The following is a 19,039-nucleotide window of genomic DNA, read 5'->3' on the forward strand; positions in this document are numbered from 1 at the left end:
ACTAGTCAGCTGTGTTTTCAGGAATTGGCCTTTATATGGTTAACAGCTTTTTCCTGGGCAGAGATTACTGAAGAAGTTGATATCACACACACAAAGTCTTCTTTTTTTGGAAACCTGAAGCTAGATTACTTTGGATGCCTTCATTTTGCTTTCTTTTCCCAAAAGCAATCTTACAGGTTCTTAATATTTTGGGTGTTCTTGATTTTTAGTTAGTGACTGGTCCAAAGACACAATCTCTTCCACAGTAAAATTGCTTCTTAAGTTTTTTCCTTATTTTTTCTTCTGACCCTGGGTTGGAGGGCTATTACTTAGAAGGATTAGTTTTCCATTAATTCATTTGTTCATCAATCTTTATCTCTAGTATTGTTAGTAATTTAAACTTTCCTTTGTTTCCATTCCCACAAGGGAAAGATTTCTTCTCTTACCTCTTGTTTCCTGTTGGGCATTTGTCTCTGAAATGATAAGGTTTTTCTCTAGACTGCAGTAATTTATTAAGCCTTCATTATCGACCTCCCTTCAAAATTTTAAAATAAAATGGGGACAACTTAAAATCATTGGTCCAGTAATTGTTTCTGCTTAGTACTAGTCATGACAATTGGCCTGCCATACCATATGTCCTGCTCAGTCTACACATGCCTGGTTAGCCTTGTGTCTAGGATCAGTAATTCAAGGAATAAAGTGGTAGTGTTGAGCCCAGGGTCTACAGATAGCAAGTTTGGCCAGTAGAACATGGTTTAGTGAACTTTAGTTTTAGTGTAATACACAGCAGTTTTCACATGTGAAAATAGCACTATGTATTCCATTGCTGATAATAGACATAAGTAAAACCCCCAAATGGGAGGCAATTTTACATCCTTCCCCCATCTTCACCCTCCCCTGTAAAGAGCAGATATCGTTTGTATTTCTGAAAAATTTGTGACCTTGAATTCTGGTTACAAATGCATGGATAACCTTCTCTGCCCATTAATGGAACATTATGTCTGCTTTACTGCTCCCATAACAGTGTCACTTTGTATAAACAGTGCATGTGCTGTACACAATTACTTTTTAAGCTTGCTACTTGATGTATGAACTCATGATCAAAATGAAATCTTTGTCATATGTACATTGAAATTGTTCCATTTATATAACCCATGAACATTGTTGCATTATCTGAGTGCCAGTTCTACCAACTACCTAGAATAACTTTTTTTTTTTTTGGGGTTAGGTTTTGTGTTTGATTTATTTGGGGGGATTTCTGGAGGGATTTCTAGTGCCTCACTTTCTTTTCTTAACCAAAATCCCTGAACTCAGTCTGGCTCTTTTTGGTCTTCAGGTTTTCTTAGATTATTTTTTAATACACTTTATAATAGTATATTACTCTCTAAAATGTTGAAGGGCAGCCTTTTTAATAAAATATTGAGCAACTTATCTCAGCACTTTTTGCCAGATTCCATTAGAACAGCTGAAAGATTGGGAGCTATTTTGTATGTCATTCTCATTATTGTTTTCCACTTACAAATTCTACTTAGTTTGAAATGGACTGACCCTGTATTTTGCAACCATGACCTTGCAAATGTCACTTTTACTGACATATGCCCTGTATATCACAATATGTGCTCTACTGATGTTCTGGCCTTTAGGGCTATGTCTGGATTAATAAACTACGCTCTGTGGACAGAGCTGTCCTGCTGAAAAGGGAGCGCAGTTTAACCGTGTGGATGCAAGCTGCACTGAGAGACTTGTCCTCAGGTGCAAAGCAGGATTTGTTCCATCTGGCTCACTAGAGCAGGCATAGCTTCTGTTTGCTCCCTGAAAGTGGGCACACAGATCACTCCTCCTTGTGCAACCTTAATTTGGTAGTGGTTATACTGCCCTATGTTGTTTTCTTTTATTACGTCAACATGCCACTGTATAGGACACTTGCTTTGCTACTGTGGTCCTGGAATTTAATGCTCCTGTCTGGACTTAGTCCCTACTGACCTCCCCCATGGCAGAAAGATAGAAAAATATCTCAGAAAATGTTTTGGTTTGGAAAGAAAAAGTAAGGCTTCAAGGAGTCTCAGAGAATTTGCGGTTTCATACCTGTTTAACCTGTGAGAGGCAATTGGAAATTGCTGCATCACTGTGGGAAGTCTTCAGATAAGACATATGAAAGAAATATATATGACTGTGACAGGTGGGTCAGAAATATTCTATTTATTAATTCTGAAAAGAAAAGTAGTCTCTGCAAAGGTAGAAACAGGAATAAAATCATAGATTTTAGCTGGTTTCTTTTTACAGTTGATCGGACCATGTGATAAGTACCCATTTCTCTATATGGATGTGGCTTTGAGGGTTTTATGCCAAGATCTTATTTCCATAGTACTGTATCTCCTTGTCTCAGCAGAATCATTGCAGATTAATTTTGCATATGAAGAAATAACTAATCATCTAAGAGAGCACTCTCCCTTAAGTAAGGGAGAAAAGATGCTCCATAATGCAGAAAGCTATTATTGCCTTTGCTGTTTTGATACAGCATTAATGTATTGCTTTCTCTATAGTTATTAATGCCCTTAAAATAGATTCTATCCTCCTTGACATCTTCCATTCTGAATTTAATAGAGACTTTAATGAAATTTTCATGGTAAAACAACTTGCCAGAAGGTCAAGAAAGCCAAAAATAAAACTGGGAATGTAACTCTTCTAAATGTCCTTTTCTTTTTCATTTGTGATGATAGCACTTCAGGCTGGAGAATGAGCTAGAAGCTGATTACCAAAGATGGGGAAGGGAGGATAGGGATGGTGGGGGTTAAAGATAATGGAACATAGTATAAAGTGTTGAGAAACCAGTCTCTTTTGTTACTGTCTGAGAAGTTTCTATTCAATAGCTTGACAGTTATAAATGTTGTTCTTCCTTAAATGCTTTCAGAATGACTTACACAGAACCTTGTTATTGCTTATTACACAGTCCCTTGAATCTCTGTTTTTGGCTGGTGATTTTTTTTCTATAGTACACTTTTCTTTCTTTAGAAAACAAAATTTTTAAGGGACTGTGTGAAATGTGCAGCACTAAGCAGTAAACATAGCCACTCAGCTTACTCACAAACAGTTCTGTAAGGAAGCACCCAAATTTAGTTGGCTAATTGAGTGGCATAGTTAATTTTTCGGCATTCTCTTGAGTCTTTCCAAAATATCTAGATCTATTAAGGACTTGTTCCTGTGCTCACTGGGAGATGAGGCTGTGCACTGCTCTTAAGCCCTGGGACTCTGATTGCAGAAATACAGTTTCTAAAGCATAAACCACCAAGATAATGTGTTTTGTAAGACATAATTAAGATAAAAACATGTACCTGTTACACTAGCCACTAAGAAGGAATAAGTGCCTGTTTTCCCAAGGAATTATATTACTGATTATTACGGGCAAGATGGTGGTGTAAGCCTTTAGAAGCTGAAAGAAGAAATTATATTCTGTAGCCTATGCTTGCATTAGCACGAGCATGGCAGGCCCATGTGGAAGATGTGTGTCTCAGGCTGAGATTTGTTCTGCCTGCGTAGACTATCTATAGAAAATGAAGTGTTGTGATGAGGAAGACTAATCCACTTCCTTCTGATAGGTCTTGAGGGGATCAGCTATAGTGCTTGTGAAGTCTGTTTCAAGCTGGAGTTCTGAATAGTTTGAAAAGTCCGTGTTTTCCTTGATGTTGGCCACCACTGGGATTCAGAAGCATGAAGTAATACTTTGTCTTCAAAACCAAACTTCAAGTGATGGGAAAGTAAATGGGTGTACTCCTTGCTTGTACAGACCAGGTGACAATCTTGGGGATACCCTGTGGTAATTTGGGGAACACTGGTAGAGGTAAGCAGGGAAGGCAAAGCAGATGGAGAAGCTGTCAGCTATCAGCAATCTTCTGTTCTGGAGCAGTATAGGTGTGTAATCAATTCTCTACACTCAAACCTTGCAGAGGAGCCTTACACAAACACCTCTACTGTTCTAGGACATGTACAAGGTCAAAAAGCAGAGACCAAATGACATGACCTGTTCCTAGTCCATATTATGGTGCCTGTTCTAAGATTTAGGTGTGAAGGTTAAGTGGTAAACAAAGCACGTGTATCTTGCAGACAGTCTCTGCACAGAGTATGTGTGTAAAGAGCTTGAGTAGTTAACATAGCTTATTAGTCTTCAACATGTTCATTAAGGAGGGCTTATGTACTTTTTCTGTATTGAATCTTAACAGCATTGGACTGTTTTTCTGTTGCTAATGCTATCTTACTTAAAAAAACAAACCCAAATAATCAATCACTTGGTCAGATGTCCATAGAGTTCAACCTTTTGTAGAGACTGTTCCTCATCTAAGTATAAGCTTTGCTGGCATCTGTTTATAAATGCACACATTTAACAAAGAGTTACAGTGCTTGCACAGTAGGACTATTTAAAAAAATAAGATTTTAAATGCCATTTACTCTGTCACTGAGTTAGTAGGGGTAAGAGTACAGTAGAAATATCTTAGGACCAAGTGATGGGAAGGGACTCCACCTGAACAAATAGTCTGGACAGTATCCTGTCTGCTAAGGATAAGGATCCATGTTGTGGGATCCATAAGTAGATCTTCATCTAAATGAGCTATGAGATGGAAATCCTAGTAATGTAAAATAACACCTTTTTTACAGCAATATACAAAATATACAGTGTTTGAGTGCAGGAATGACCACAGATTAGTGGGCAGAATCACAGCTGATCCAAAGCACAGAAGCACACGTAATTTTAAAAATGGATTTCTGCTTTGGAAGGGGAAAAATTCACATTTTTATAAAAAAATTGGTACAGCTGCAGACTTGACTAACTTGCTGTAAAATGTTCTTTTACTGCCTGAAGGGAAAAATTGCAATAAGAATCTTGTTTCCAGAAAAACTCTATTCCTCAGTGTAAGGATATTTAACTGCAAATGAAGACAGGAAGAGAAGGATGTGTAATATAACCTAACTTAAAAGAACTAAAACTACAAAATCAAACAAAAAACCCTAGAAAGGCAAGTTGTACCACAAACCTTTCAAAGTGAATTTGACTGGGAGAAGATTATTTAATATTGCATTGGATAGAGAATATCTGTGAGGTCAAACACTTAGCCAAGATTTATCCCTATGCTGTTAGTTAGCTGGTAAAGCAAGTATACAATGAAAATACATGAAGCATTCTGGTTTGAACTTGGTTTAGCAATTTTATTTTTGAGTGTGTGATTAAAGCACTTGGCAGATGTAGGAGAGTGGGATAGAACGTCTCTATTACAAATCTTCTTTATAGTGCCTGAGGAGAGGTCAGTTTTGTGATGCCCTTTGCCAAGAGTTGCAGAGGAGTGTTCCTGGACTGAGCCTAGGAATTAAGGACTATGGCCACTATACGTTTGTTTATGCATGTTCTGTTGTCTGGCAATAGGGTTATCCACTGTTATCCTCTTCCCTCCCAGAATTATTTTTTATTCCTGGCAGCAGTAATCTGTGCTGATGTGACAGAGAAAACTGGATCTCTGATAGTCAGAATAGTGGGTACAGAGCAGTACAGATCATAGGACAAGCTCATAGTGTACCAGAGTAGTTTTGCTTCTGATATACTTGAAATCCTTGTAATTGATATTTTGCCAATATGCTGAAAAAAGTTACTGTAATCTGTAAAATTTAATAATCTATTAATTTCTAGTAGCAGAGTGGACTGGGGTGTATGATGGTCATATTATTTCTGATGTAATTTGTCTCAAGACATCTGAAATAATAGAAACTACTTACATATTTTGGTGTCTGGAAGGAGACAGAAGGAGAAAATATTTTATGCTCCATAAATGAAGTAGGTGAAAGTGCAGACAAATGAAAGTTTTAGTTTTGCTTCCAGAAAATTCATAGAATTAATGCCTGTTTTGGTTCAAGGTAAATATATAAAGTAAAAAAACTTGCCCAAGAAACCCTGAACAAAATGAAGCTATGCTTCATAATGAATAAAACTCAAGGAGAAATAAGGATTTCATGACTGTCATTTAATAATAAGTGAGCAACATTACAGATCCGGTGATCAGAATCACTTTCAATATGTTAAGACATATTCAACTACTCCAGTTCTTGTCACAGAAAGCTTAATGTTGTATTACTCTGTCAAAACCACATTTACACCTTTTATTTCTGTAGCTGTAAATTATTTTAGCAGCAGTGAGCCCAGCAGAAATAATTTGGTCCAAGAAGTATATGTTGGGTTATGCCTAATGGCAAATATAGTGAGTACCCTGCGTTAATACAACTGCATGGCACATGAAATATTACCACTGCTTTTTGTTTTTGTTTAAACCTCTCTTAAACGATAGCTATCCAGTGGATGCACTTTACTTTGGAACAATTAAAGGTTATTCAGATGTGATACAAGTCTCCTGCTGTCAGATGCTGAGTGATGTCAACTGCTTCAAATGTCCTTCACACAAAGCACTATATGGATGCTGCATTCTGGTCTTACGTTTCTTTCCACTGTGTGCAATTGAAAACAGCAAACCGGGCATTTAATACTCAGTCTTCCGTATTTGTTTAGTGCATGAAAGTTTGAATTATGTGTCTTTGAAATAATTCTTCAGAGGCCACTCAATATTATTAAGAATAAACAACATAAGATCAACTGAAGATCTGTGACTTCAGCTTCCAGCAAAGTCAGTCTTTAAAGTCAAATCTGTATTCTGCATCTTTCCATGAGGTGTACCACAGCTGTGCGTTACTTTTCTCGGCCCCAGTCAGCTCTCGAGCGCCTGGCTTGGGCGTCTCAGCTTTTCATCGGGGCTGGGGCTCGCCGCAGTTCCCGGGCGCTTTTGCTGCCATGCTCCAGGGTGAGCTGCTGGCTGCGCTTCACCATCGGCGTGAGGGAAGAAACAAAGAGGCAGGGAATTTGGCCAAATCCATCCGTGTGGTGGCTGGATGCTTTATTGGCTGCGAGAGCTGCGGTGGAAAAGCTGCGGCCCGCTCCCAACTTCGCACGGACTCAAATGGCCTCGAGCATGCCGAGGAGTGGGATGAAATAGGGGAGGGACAGGGCAGACAGGGAGTCCTCCCGCCCAATGGGTACAGACATCGCGGTGATGACGTGTACTACAGCGACCAATGGGAACACGGCAGGGGCGGACATGGGGCTTTGGGGCGAGTGGGACCGCGGGAACGGGGAGACGGGCACGGAAACTTCAGGAGTAGGGGAAAACCCAGGAGATGCATGAGGGTACAGAGAACTGGAAAACTAACAAAGAAAAAACCCATAATTTGAACCCAAACCCAGGATGCGACAGTGTACATCTGGGCAGTTCAGAACGTCCAAGAGGGACTGAGGAACAGGGCCTTATCAGAAATCTACTTTCACCTGTTTGGCACTTCAGTCTGTGAGACTGTATATACAGAAAGCAGATTGGTGTTTAAGCTCCCTATGGACCACAAAATATTGCTTTCTGCTATCTCCAAGGACCTCAGTAAGGAAAAAATGCCAGTCTTTCTTTAGAATGATTCCTTGGAAAATATTGTTTGAAAAGTGTGGAAGGATGACATTTTAATTTGAGGAAACGCTTCACTTTCACTTACCTATCTAATCAGTTGACTGTGCTGACTTTAGCACTGCAGTGTGTGCCAAGGAGAAGGAAATATTTGGTTTCTCCTTGAAGCCATAGTCTTTATAGACTTGTATCTGAGAATTTTCTTTTCTGAAGAAGCACTCCAGCATGAATGCTGTGGAAGTTGTGAAGCAGTGCAATCACACGTAGGTTGTGTGCTTATGTGAGGAACATTGCTAGGGACCCAGAAATGCTGCATAATTTACAACACTAATTAAGTTCATTTAATACACAGTTTTGGCACTGCTGGTCCAGGCTTCAGGCAACATCATGGGGGGTATGAAAGGTGTTTTAGAACAGCACTTCTCTGCTATTTAAAACATGGGTTGTGTACCTGAGCTCTGAATGTTTTATGAGAAACCAAAAAAAGCATTGGGAGGGCTGATGGCTGGTCTCATTGAGTAATCTTCCAAAATATCTAAGGTTTTTACTTAAAAGTCTGATTTCAGTTCAGTATCATTCAGTTTCCCAAAAACAAAAAGAAAGTATTTCTTTTACATTCACTTCTTAATGAACATGTTGAGACATATGCTTTGCCCAGGTTTCTTTTAGCAAGGCTGGTGAAGGCTTGAGATAGCATGAGAAGCTATCCCAAGGTCCTGGTTGGCCCTCCAGTGGCCACTGCAACTTGCCTTTCTTCCTCTGAAATAAGGAGGAGGAAAGGATTCCTTCTGCACACAAGCATTAACTCAAATGCCTGCCTCTCATGTCCAGATTTGATTAATGTAAAACACATGCCGTACTCTGGACTAAACCTTTTAAATCAGCCTCAAGCTGATGAAAAATTACTTTGATACCTGTGGAGCCTGAGACTTCTAGATGCAATTCAAGATGCTGGGTTTTACCTACTGGTCCATAAATGTCCTGGAATTTTTTCAGTTAGCAGAAGAATTTGGTTTTTCTTATCCTCAGTATGAAGAAGTAGAGGCACATGAGCTGAATCAAACTTTATTTAATGGTGTGGAATGCTGTTTGCCCCTTCTTCTGTAATGGTAATTCTTTGTGGAGAATTGGGGGGAAATAGTAGGGAGAAAAAGAATATGATATGCCATTTTGTGATGAATTATTGCTGCTCATTTCCTGGTTTGATGCATTATCTTGGCTTTTTTATGTTGTATCTTAAATGTACAGATGTGCTCCAAAGACAAGATTAGCACCAGTCTCCACAGTTCTCACATCTCTTCTGCTGTAGCTCCATGCAGTGATTTGAAATAAAATGTCATACCTGCAACTGGCAAAGTTGCTTTCAATCTTTTTCCATTTCAAATTGAGGAGTCTGAAGAGCTCAGGCAGGTTTAAAATTCCATATAATTTTATATAATTCTATGTAGGGTAATAAATTGCAGCAGAGAAACAGTATCTATGTTCATGTTACAAGTCTAACCTGTCTGTGACTTTATAGGATTATGGGTGGGATACAAAGGAAATCTTTACAGAAACCTCATCAGTGGTGGAGGATCTAGTTAGTATATTTGAACTAGTTGGGGGATTCTTGTGTCCTAATCAGAGTTTTTCTACAGAAGTCAGTGATTTTACTGCTTTAAATATGTTACCAGCTGCAGGTTAATTACTGCATATGAGGATTTGTTTCAGTAAGGTAGAAAAATCATAAAGACTTCATAAAATCAAACATGCTCTCCTGGAATCAGTGGCTGGCCTTGTCAAAGCTAGCACTTTGCAAGTTCCTATGCGAAAGCAATCCTGTTGTGAGCAGTTTGTTAGCATAACAACCTATTCCTGGGTAAGAAACAACTAGCACCTGCATAAACTGGTTTTACACCATTAGATGGAAAAATGAAAACTGTCTCTCATAAACAACTTTTCCTGCATGTACACTCTGGGGGTTTGAGTGACCAATCATTACAGGGTAACAGCTTGTTATCAACCAATAAAGTAATTGGCAAGAAAGCTACTAACCAATTGGTTACACATGTGGTCTGTAAAACTGTATGAAAAGGAATTATGTTAATAAAGAAAGGGCTTTTTCCACCATGAAGAAAATGGAGTCCATGACATTTATTCCCATAATGATTTCTCTCTTCCAAGCATTTTTTTTAAACTGAGCTGTTGCCTTGTGGTGTGTAAGTGGCACTGTTGCTCTACAGGTGGATGGTCCTCTCTCCTCAAGAGCAGTTTCAGCAGCCTTGTTTAGCTGCTGATGCAGTCTTTCATGTGGAAGAAAATCAGAGTAAATTTAGTAACTCTAGTAAAATAATTTGACAGAAGCTGGTTAGTTAATAACAGAGAGTTGTTGTCTTGAGCATTGTGTGGTTGATGAATGGACTTAGTAGTAATGTATTAGTTGACAGAAGTGGACCATCTGCTTTTGTGTATTGTTGAATGATGAGCACAGTGGGTAGGGAGTGAGGGGAAAGGAGAAAAAAAATACTGGTGCTCCAACATACCTTTCTCCCTCATGTTCCCAAAAAATAAAAACGAAAGAGCAATGTGCATCTAAAAATCCAAGTACAGATATCAAGCAAAATTATCTAAAAATGGCTATAGACAATATTTGGATTTTCTGGACATATGTCAATTTCTGTGCTAAAAATTGGCAGTGGCCTTACAGAAAGAAATTAACTGTATTTGTGTTGGTGGTGATATTTTTTTCCTGTAAGTTTTTCTGGGCATCTTGTGTCCATATTTTTGAGAACACTTTCATAACATGTGTGCACCGTGGCGTTTGAAGACTCCAGTGGCAGTTTAAACACTGGACCTTAAGGGAACCTTCAGATAAGGTAGATGTTTTTTTTGGTTTTTTTTTTTTTTTTTTTTTTTTTTTTTTTTTTTTTTGTTGTTGTTACATGTTTTTCTCTAAGACTCTGCTGCCAGTCTAAGAAATTCAATCACCAATTCTGACCAAGAGCATGTTTTCCTTTTACAGACAGATAGTAGTGCAGACACTTCATCACGCCTGTGTTCAGGTTTACTTATCAGTATTAAGTGTGTTCAGGAGCTTACTTGTCAAATATTTTTCTTGCTGCCTTTGCAGGGTAAGTGACTCTCTACCCATTCCTTCAGCAGTACCCTCTGAAGGATCCATCATGATTGTGGCAACTGTGGGTTACTGGTCATACTTGCAGAAAATTATAAGTTGAATATAAAGACTATTTAATATAATTTCTCTTGTCCCTCTCTATAAAGCATTATTCTTATTCAACTGTTTTCTGTATTTCATAGTTTTTTTTTGTTTGTTTCTGTTTGGTTTTTGTTTTTTTTTTTTCTTTGTTCTTAGTAATCCAATGCGAATTTTTTCCCTCCAAAAGGATGCTGTGAAAAATATGACCTTTATCTAAACCTTGCTTGCTGCTCTAAATCTTTTAACATAAGCACCTGCTATTGCTCTGGCCTTGCAGTGGATGCCAGATAGTTAAAAGGGCTGTACCCTTTATAACTATGATTTTTGCAGTACTCATCTAATCTGTATTAACTGGAATTTAATGTGTCCTGCAGGGGTTGACAGTACTTATCTCATATATTGTCATTAACTTGGGATAGCAACCTTGAGGGAGGAGAAGCTTAATAAGACTTTATTTGCTTCTGAATCTTGCTATGAAAATGTTGGCCTTTCTTGTGGGTGTGACATCCACTGCTTAATGGAGCAGGCACTGGTGTAGTGGCTGGGGAGGTCTCCAAAAGTACTTCTGCCATATTCTCCCATGTACTTCTCCCATGCCAAGAGGCTCAGTACAGGGAGCAATATAAATCTGAAGAGAAAATTGAGGCAAATCAGCAGCTCAATCCTCCTGGAAGCATAGAAGGGCAGCAGAAACCAGAGGGAGAAGGAAGGTGCTCCTGTCCAGGCAGCTGTTTTTCTCTTATGCTCCCTATCCCAAGTCTTCCTCTTCCTTCCTCTCCCTAATCCTAAACCTTCCTATTCCTCCACAAATTAATTTTGTATTCAGCAAGCATAAATTGTTTATATAAGCGTTCATTCAGGAACACAAATGAACATTCACATTAACTTTGCAAAATATACCCAAACAAAGTGTTTCTATGTATTCTTTGATTATTTTTTAAAGAGAGATTTTGAGCAGGAGACCAAAACTAGTGAACACTTGATTTTAATGCAGTATAGTAGCAGATGGTCAGAAACAGCCCACACACTCAATGCCTCTTTTGAAGTCAAATATGATACTAAGTAGTAGAAGTAAAGATAATGAGGTGAGCAATTTGTTTTATGACAAGCAGGGGAAGAAATTAGTTTTCAATTAACCTACCAACATATGATACCAAGGTTAAGGTTTTTAGGGATATAGAACCATTTGGGTTTTCATGCTGTTCAAAGTCTCATCATATTTTGCCACCAAAAAAAAAAAAAAATAGAAGAGAGTGCTTTTAGACTGGATGTGTAGATGAGGATCATGGGAAGAGTTGCAGTAAAAAACACTGAGGCCAGATGAGTTACTCTGGGTTTATAGGCTGGCACACTACATGGTGTTGCTCCCATGTCTTCAATGACTGGCAAAGTGAAGCTTTCAGATGATTTTCAAATATAATGAATATTTACTCCTAGGAAAAGGTGGAATTTATTCTAAGAATTATTCCATTTCCCATTACTAAACCATCTGCACATAACCTAAACTGCTCAAAAATAGAAGTACTTGAGTTACTGAGTGTCCTGGTGTATGTGCAGATACCCATGACGGTTTGATACTTGAATTTATGCTTTTATTAATACATTACTCTTATTAAAGGATGTCTTATTTACTTTGTACCTACAGTTTTAGAGATCTAAAGTTTATCTTTGTATTTCTGTACATATGCACAGATGCCAGTTTATACAAACTTATTTAGCAGAACAAGATTTTTATGTACTTACCCATATGTATTTTTTTATACTTACTAACATTTCTTGGTCCTAAAAAGACAATGGACAGTATGAGGTGTCGAACTCCCCCTGGAATTTAGGGCTGTTCACTACCTGGCTTGGTTGGCAACTGTCCCAGTGTGGTTGTGCCAGGGAAGCTTTGTGTGTTCCACACTGACAATGACGTACCAGGCCTGAGGATGTGCACGACACATATGATGTGTCTTACAGCCCCTTTCACCTCGAACTGTTGTGTTTTCACCTTGGATTAACTAAATAGTAATAAAAGAATCTAGATATTCTGAGTAACACTAAATAGAGGTCTCCGGTGTTGTGTACATCTGTATACTATTGCTCTTAACCTTTTAATATAAGTTTCACTTTGCTCAGCATGTAATATTCTGTCATTCAAAAATACCACTGAACTGGTGTAGGAATCCTAGAGGATGAGATTTTACTACAATGACCAGTTGCTTAATATCCTTGAAGGTAAATGTCACAAAAAAATATTACCTGTATGTTTAGAGTTGGGCATTTGAAGATTTCTTTTGCACTGTGCCATGTGCTTGTAAACCTCTGGAAGCACTGAAGAGTGGTATAGGTTATCTTTTCAGTGCTTACCTCTTGCTCCAAGGCTAATATTATTACTGGCCAATACTATCACAGACTTTTTCATGTCTTGGAGGCTGCTGCTTCCAGGCTTTGATAACTCTGCCTCCATTTCCATATGAAATGCTTTTCCTGCAGGCCCTTTGTAGGACTAATGAGTCCAATAAACTTGTTAAAGGTATCTAAATACTTCCCCTGCAGTTCAAAAGAGTTCATGTGGAAAAAATTAGCACTCCTCATGCTTGTTAAAGTTAACCTTATGATTCTCTTATTGGAGGATTCTAAACAAATCACCTCCCTGCCACTGCTGTGTTCTTGCACCTTGATTGTACAGGTGCAAGCAAAATATGCAAGGAGGAAACAAACCTTTTAAACAGTTGTAAAGGGTACTTTATAGCTTGTTTCTTCATTAGTTGAAGTAGTGGTGTGATGGGATGCTAGGTCAGGCAACTTCTCCACATCATTTTTCATGAGATTTCCTCTGCACCTGTGTCTTCCCAGCCATGTGACTGCAACTGGCTTCTAAGTCTTCAGAGAGATGTTAATAACACACATAATATAATTTTTACTTATGTTCTTCCTTCCTTGTCTGCTACTTTTATTGTTTTTTGAACCTTCTACTGCTGCAAAAATTAATTAGATGCCCAAAACTTTGACAATACAGTCGAGAGAATGCTTTGTTACCATTACAGTAGGGTTGTAAATAAGCCATTTGCTGTCAGTCTTTATGCATCCTAATCTTTTTGAAGGGTATATCCACCATAATTTTAAAATCAGTGTTTATATTTCTAACAGAATTTGAATCCTTCCTGTATGCAAAGCTGTTTTGTGCCAGTGAGTTGGCTTTTCTGGTAACTTGTAGCCTTGAAATGTATGAGTGATGATGGTTCAGGGAGGAATCACAGAAATAGAGTCTTCTGAAGTAGAGGAAAATAACTGAAAGTATGGTATTTGGGATTTTATTCTGTATTTTATATTTGGACAGATATGTTCTTGGAGAGATTTGTTCTTATTCTCTGAAGAAAAAAGTCCTATCTTGCGCTAGGGACATGGGGTTCTTACAAGAGGAAAGCCATACTAGATTTTGAAAATACATATGATGATTACTTCAGTGATTGTCACCATGTGCAAATAAGGGATTAACAAAAGCCCATTAAAAATAATTTGATATAATTTTCTTTTCCTAACAATATATCCACGAGACTAAATCTTCTGCATTAAGTTAAATGCTTTCTTCAACAGCATTTTATCTGCATAGTGCTAAATTTTGCAAAAGTAAAACATGGAAATGTGAACTGTGATTGGTCATGAAACAATGAGTTATGCTTGGTCTTGTCATAACTTAGTCATGAAAGATCTTGTCTTACATATATGTAAATATTTTTTTAGATTTGTTCCAGCATATATCCTCTCAGTTCTCAGCCCTGTAAAGATCTTACAGGACTATGATTTTTTTTATTATCTATGAAATTATATATTTCAATAATTACACTTAGGATTTTACAGTCCATCAAAGTAGTAGCTCTTTCAACGTGTGAAGAATGTGCTGAGTGGAACTGGCCCTCTTATGCTTCCAGACAAACCCTGTGTGATTTCTTTCTGTGTAACTGGATGAATCTGTGCAACTTTATCTAGTCTAATAAGCTACTTTTGACTGCAGGAGTCAAATTTGCTTGCTACCTCTTTTGTTGTGTAGACTCACTAGTATTTACCTCTGCCTGATGCAGCATGTTAGGATGAAAGGTAAACCTAGTTTTCTGTCCTTTTTAACTAAGAAGGGATTAATTTGTAATCCCATGTGTGTTTTCAATATCAGTTGAATAATGAGACTGAGGGAAAGTAATGAGAGGGAGAGTACTTCATCCTAGATATTTTTACATATCTGAAGCAAAAGGTTCCCATATTGAGTGATGCATAAGAAATGGAATTTCTCCAGTGATAACTGGGACTGTTCCCCAAAATAAGAATATCTCTAGGCCTAGTGATATGTCTGCCAGCAAATTTTGCATTATTTTTGTTTACAGTATTTTCTGTATACGCTGTTTAGAAACTATACTCTTCAACTCCTAGAAGCTAAACATTGTTAACAGAACTAGTTTTTATGTACTTAAAGTTTTGAGATCTCATTTGCAACAGCTGATTGAAAAAAAAAAAAAGATGATAGTTCAGAAAAGTTTTTAAAAACTCAAAGGTAAACTGGAAAGTCTGCATAACTTTAAAAAAAATGATTAAAAACAGTATATAGCTATTTAAGGAATACTGCACAGCATTGCTGTCTAACAGGAGCAAAGTTACTAAATGGATATTAGTACATCTGTCTTCAAATGGTAAAACCAGTTTACAGTCCATCTTCTAGGTCAGAGGAAATCTAACTTTCAATTGTGTTCTGTCACTTGTGTGCATGAAAAAAAATGTACTAGTATGCATTTAGTTACAAAGCTGAAGCTTGAAGTTGATCTTCTATCAGTTTCCACATTATTTTATGATAGAGCAGCATTTTTTAGTTCCAAATTCTGCTCTTGCGTCTTTTTTCCACATAAGCTTTGTGCTCCTAGAGAACATAAAGGGAATGATAGGCATAAGCAAGTCCCCTGTGAGCTGAGTTCTAATACTGTGATGGGATTAGATTAATTTTGCACAATTCTGATTCTCATTATGAGCCCTGTCAGAAAACTGGATTCATATTGTGCCATTTTCTATCCTCATTACCACTTTTGTCACAAAAATGAAATTTTTCATCTGTCATACAGGCTGGAAAAGACAGAATCTGGCAACAGTAGTGTGATAACCTTTCTAGTGCTGTGCAGTTTGACAGGCTGTGCCTTTCTGCTTTGTACCCTTTAATGATTTCTCAACCTGTGTGAAGGAGGGAAGGGATGGATATCCATCTCAAGGTACAATATATGAGTAATATTGTTGTCTGTATTCAGAGGACTTCAACTTTCCAAACTGAGCTGGTTGCAAAAAGAATGGCAAATATTAGAAACATTGGTACTGCTAACTGGGCCCTGTTTTCATTTTCATGTGCTCTAAGAATTGAGATTATTCTAAAAATATTAAATAACCTAATTAATATCTGTGTTTCCAAAAATTCTTAATGGCTTTGGTATGCTAGTTTAACATGTCCCAAATGATGAAGTTCCTCTGTAAAACAGATGTGACCAACTGCCAGTGTTTTACAATATTTAACCTAAAATTTCCTACTTTTAATTTATTTTCATTAACATAGTTTAATGCCCTGCAAATTTCCCTGCTATATAAAATTTCTATCCTTCTTGACTGTTTATGTCAGTAGACCAAAGAAATATAGCTATCTTTTCATTATTCCTCACCTGCTCTGTAATGAAAACTACAACAAAAGGGTTTTGGGTAGCTATCCTTCATTTTTATATCTCACATTTGTAACACCTCCTGACCTTCTCTATCTGGAAGAGAAAATAATTTATGGTTCTGTGTCTATATCCTTTCTGTGATGATATCCTGATCAAACTACCTGCGTGATGAGAGTGTGGTAGTACTGCTCCTGTAAGGACTAGCAGAGAGATGCTAGGATGCTGCATGCTGAAGTTAATAAATTTTTGCCTGAGTGAAGGTTGCTGAAGTGTGGATGCCCAAAGGCCTCAGCTGGTAATAAATAAAGGCCTCATAAGTGTTAGTACACAGCACTGTTTTGTAAGAATAGGGCAGGAACCACAACCAATGCTTCTGAGACAGTATGTTTGGGAGAAGTTTCTTGGTATACACCCTTGTAAATAATACTATCTGACCATTTCTTGCCCACGTTTCCCTTCTGAAATGTATTGACTGACCAAATATCACAAAAGTGCTTATTCCATCTGCAGTACCTTGTAAGAATGAAGTACATCGTACAGGGCATTATGCAAAGGACATCAGGCTTCAAAAGTTTTGGTATTTGTCAAACTGATTTGTGTAACTAACCTTTTGTCAGCACAGTGGGTTCTTGGAAATAAACCCAGATTTCTTGTATTTAGATGAAACAGGTGTGCCTGCTTATTGAATAAATATGTCCAAGAACAATTCCACAGTGAATGTGAAAATATAGAAAAAAATCTTCATTGTGCTAAATCCTTTCTTGCAAGGGCCTTTACAGAAACACAATGGTTATAAAACATGTCTGTCACAGCTCCTAAGTGTTACAGAAGTGCACCTTTACATGAAGACATCTGGAACATAAAGTTCAACTAAATCACTGAAGATTTGACCTCAAATGCAACCTATTTCAATGTGACCTTACATCAGTGAGCACTTGAACTTTGCCTGCTGGCAAACAAGGTCTGATTCTAGCTCTCTCTTATCCTTTCACAGAGCTGCATAACTTGCCCAAAGTGTTGCTTGGGATTTTTTTGTTTGTTTGTTTAGTTTTTTTTTTTCCTCTACTTTTGTTTTGTTTTCTCATAATGGAATGCAGCTTCTTTTCCTGGCTGCCCTGAAGGCTTGCATCATCACTTGGTATGTCTTTGACCTTCCTCTTCCCACACAGGAAAATATAGCTAATTCAGATTTTTTCCATAGTTTTCTTAATTCAGTAAATTGTATTACGGTAAATACAGGTATATAATTCCAACAACAAGAACAGAAGTTACAGAAATTTAACCCCAGCATTAAAACCAATTAACCTAATGTCACCTATGCTCAAAGGAAGCAAGCCAGACTACTGCTCTTGTATTATATATTATTTACTCTTTACTGTGTCCTATTTAAATTATGTAGTTGAGACAGAGGAATGTGCTTTAAAAAAAGGAATTATTCTGACGTATTTCATTATAATGTATAACATCTCCTGAAAGCCCTTATGTTTTATTTGCTTCAGAAATGCTATGTATAAAGCAGGCAGTAAAAGCTGAGTCTATGAAGTAATGAGGTTATACCAGGAATGACTTTGGGTCCATTTTACTTGTAGCTATTCTTGAACTATTAACCTTTCATTTTGTTTGATTGTTCAGTAAATGAAAAGGTCTTACGAAGGACCCTAATCTATCCTGTGGAGTAGCTAAAATGACAAATCAGTTTTAAATATATGCTTAAAATTAGAGAATATATAGCAGGTTGTGGGGTGGGAAAGCAGAGAAAGCAATGGTTAGTAACAGCTTGTCCAAGTGCCTCAGGGAGCCTGTAGAAAGAAATTTATTTATTTTTGCTATCTCTTCCCCTGCAACAAAATAAAAGCTAATTCAAGTGTACAGTCTTCATTTGCATCTGACGTGCGATGTGCTGTATCTCAGACATGTTAGGACTTGAAGATTATTTCCATTCCTTTTTTTAGCTCCTTTGTCAGTCTGTAAAGTGCCCCCGGCATACTGGGAGGCACTGACAGCCTTGTTACCCTGATAATTTCCCTTTTGGAAGAGGCACATCTACTTGAAACAGTAACAGAAACACCATACCAAACAGAAGGGTAAAATCAAGCCAACACAGCAGAAATTGTTTAAGTGGCAAAATAAGAGGGATCTTTGTCTTCTGGGGTGGACAAGTAGATAGATTTTCATTTTGTTTAGAGCTTATAGGGAAGATGTGTATTACTAAGAACTTGTTTATTGTTCCATTGGGAGAAAATCTTCAAGTACCTATTGTGTGTTACTGGACTACAATTTTTGGCCTTGTTTCTTCAGTTTCCTCAGACTGTTTCTCTCCTTTACCCTGTGCTAGACTTCATGATGGAGAGAACCCTTAGGTAATAAAATAAGTGATCTTTGCAGCATCCTATTTTCTAGCAGGATTAATTTGGAAAGTGGAGTATACGGTTTTCATCTTCTCTCTTTTCCTTGTCCAGTTTGCTGTGAGACTGTTATGAGTGCATGGTGCAGACTTTCTGTAGGTTATAAAACAAAATAGAAAAAAAGCATAACCAAACAGAAATCAAATCTAATATCTAACCAGCTCTCAACAGTGTGTGACTGCAGAAATATCAACAATGTGTTGGTCAGGCATGTTCTTGTAGTCAGAATCATAACACCATAACACCTACACTTCAGAATCATAATACCATGAAACTCCCTGCTTTTAAAACCATGGATGAAAGTCT

At 37.6% G+C, this 19,039-nt stretch overlaps 1 long non-coding RNA gene across 2 annotated transcripts in view; it reads left to right on the forward strand.

Annotated features, from left to right (window-relative positions):
* The window catches only part of LOC137483815 (uncharacterized), a 59,140-nt gene that overhangs the window by 15,891 nt on the left and 24,210 nt on the right, over positions 1-19,039 (forward strand). For both annotated transcript variants that reach the window (XR_011004662.1, XR_011004661.1), the window contains exon 2: positions 10,229-10,315. This is a non-coding gene — a long non-coding RNA (uncharacterized lncRNA). The remainder of the gene's footprint in view (positions 1-10,228; positions 10,316-19,039) is intronic.

The sequence above is a fragment of the Anomalospiza imberbis genome, chromosome 1, assembly GCF_031753505.1.
Source record: "Anomalospiza imberbis isolate Cuckoo-Finch-1a 21T00152 chromosome 1, ASM3175350v1, whole genome shotgun sequence".
Taxonomy (NCBI): domain Eukaryota; kingdom Metazoa; phylum Chordata; class Aves; order Passeriformes; family Viduidae; genus Anomalospiza; species Anomalospiza imberbis.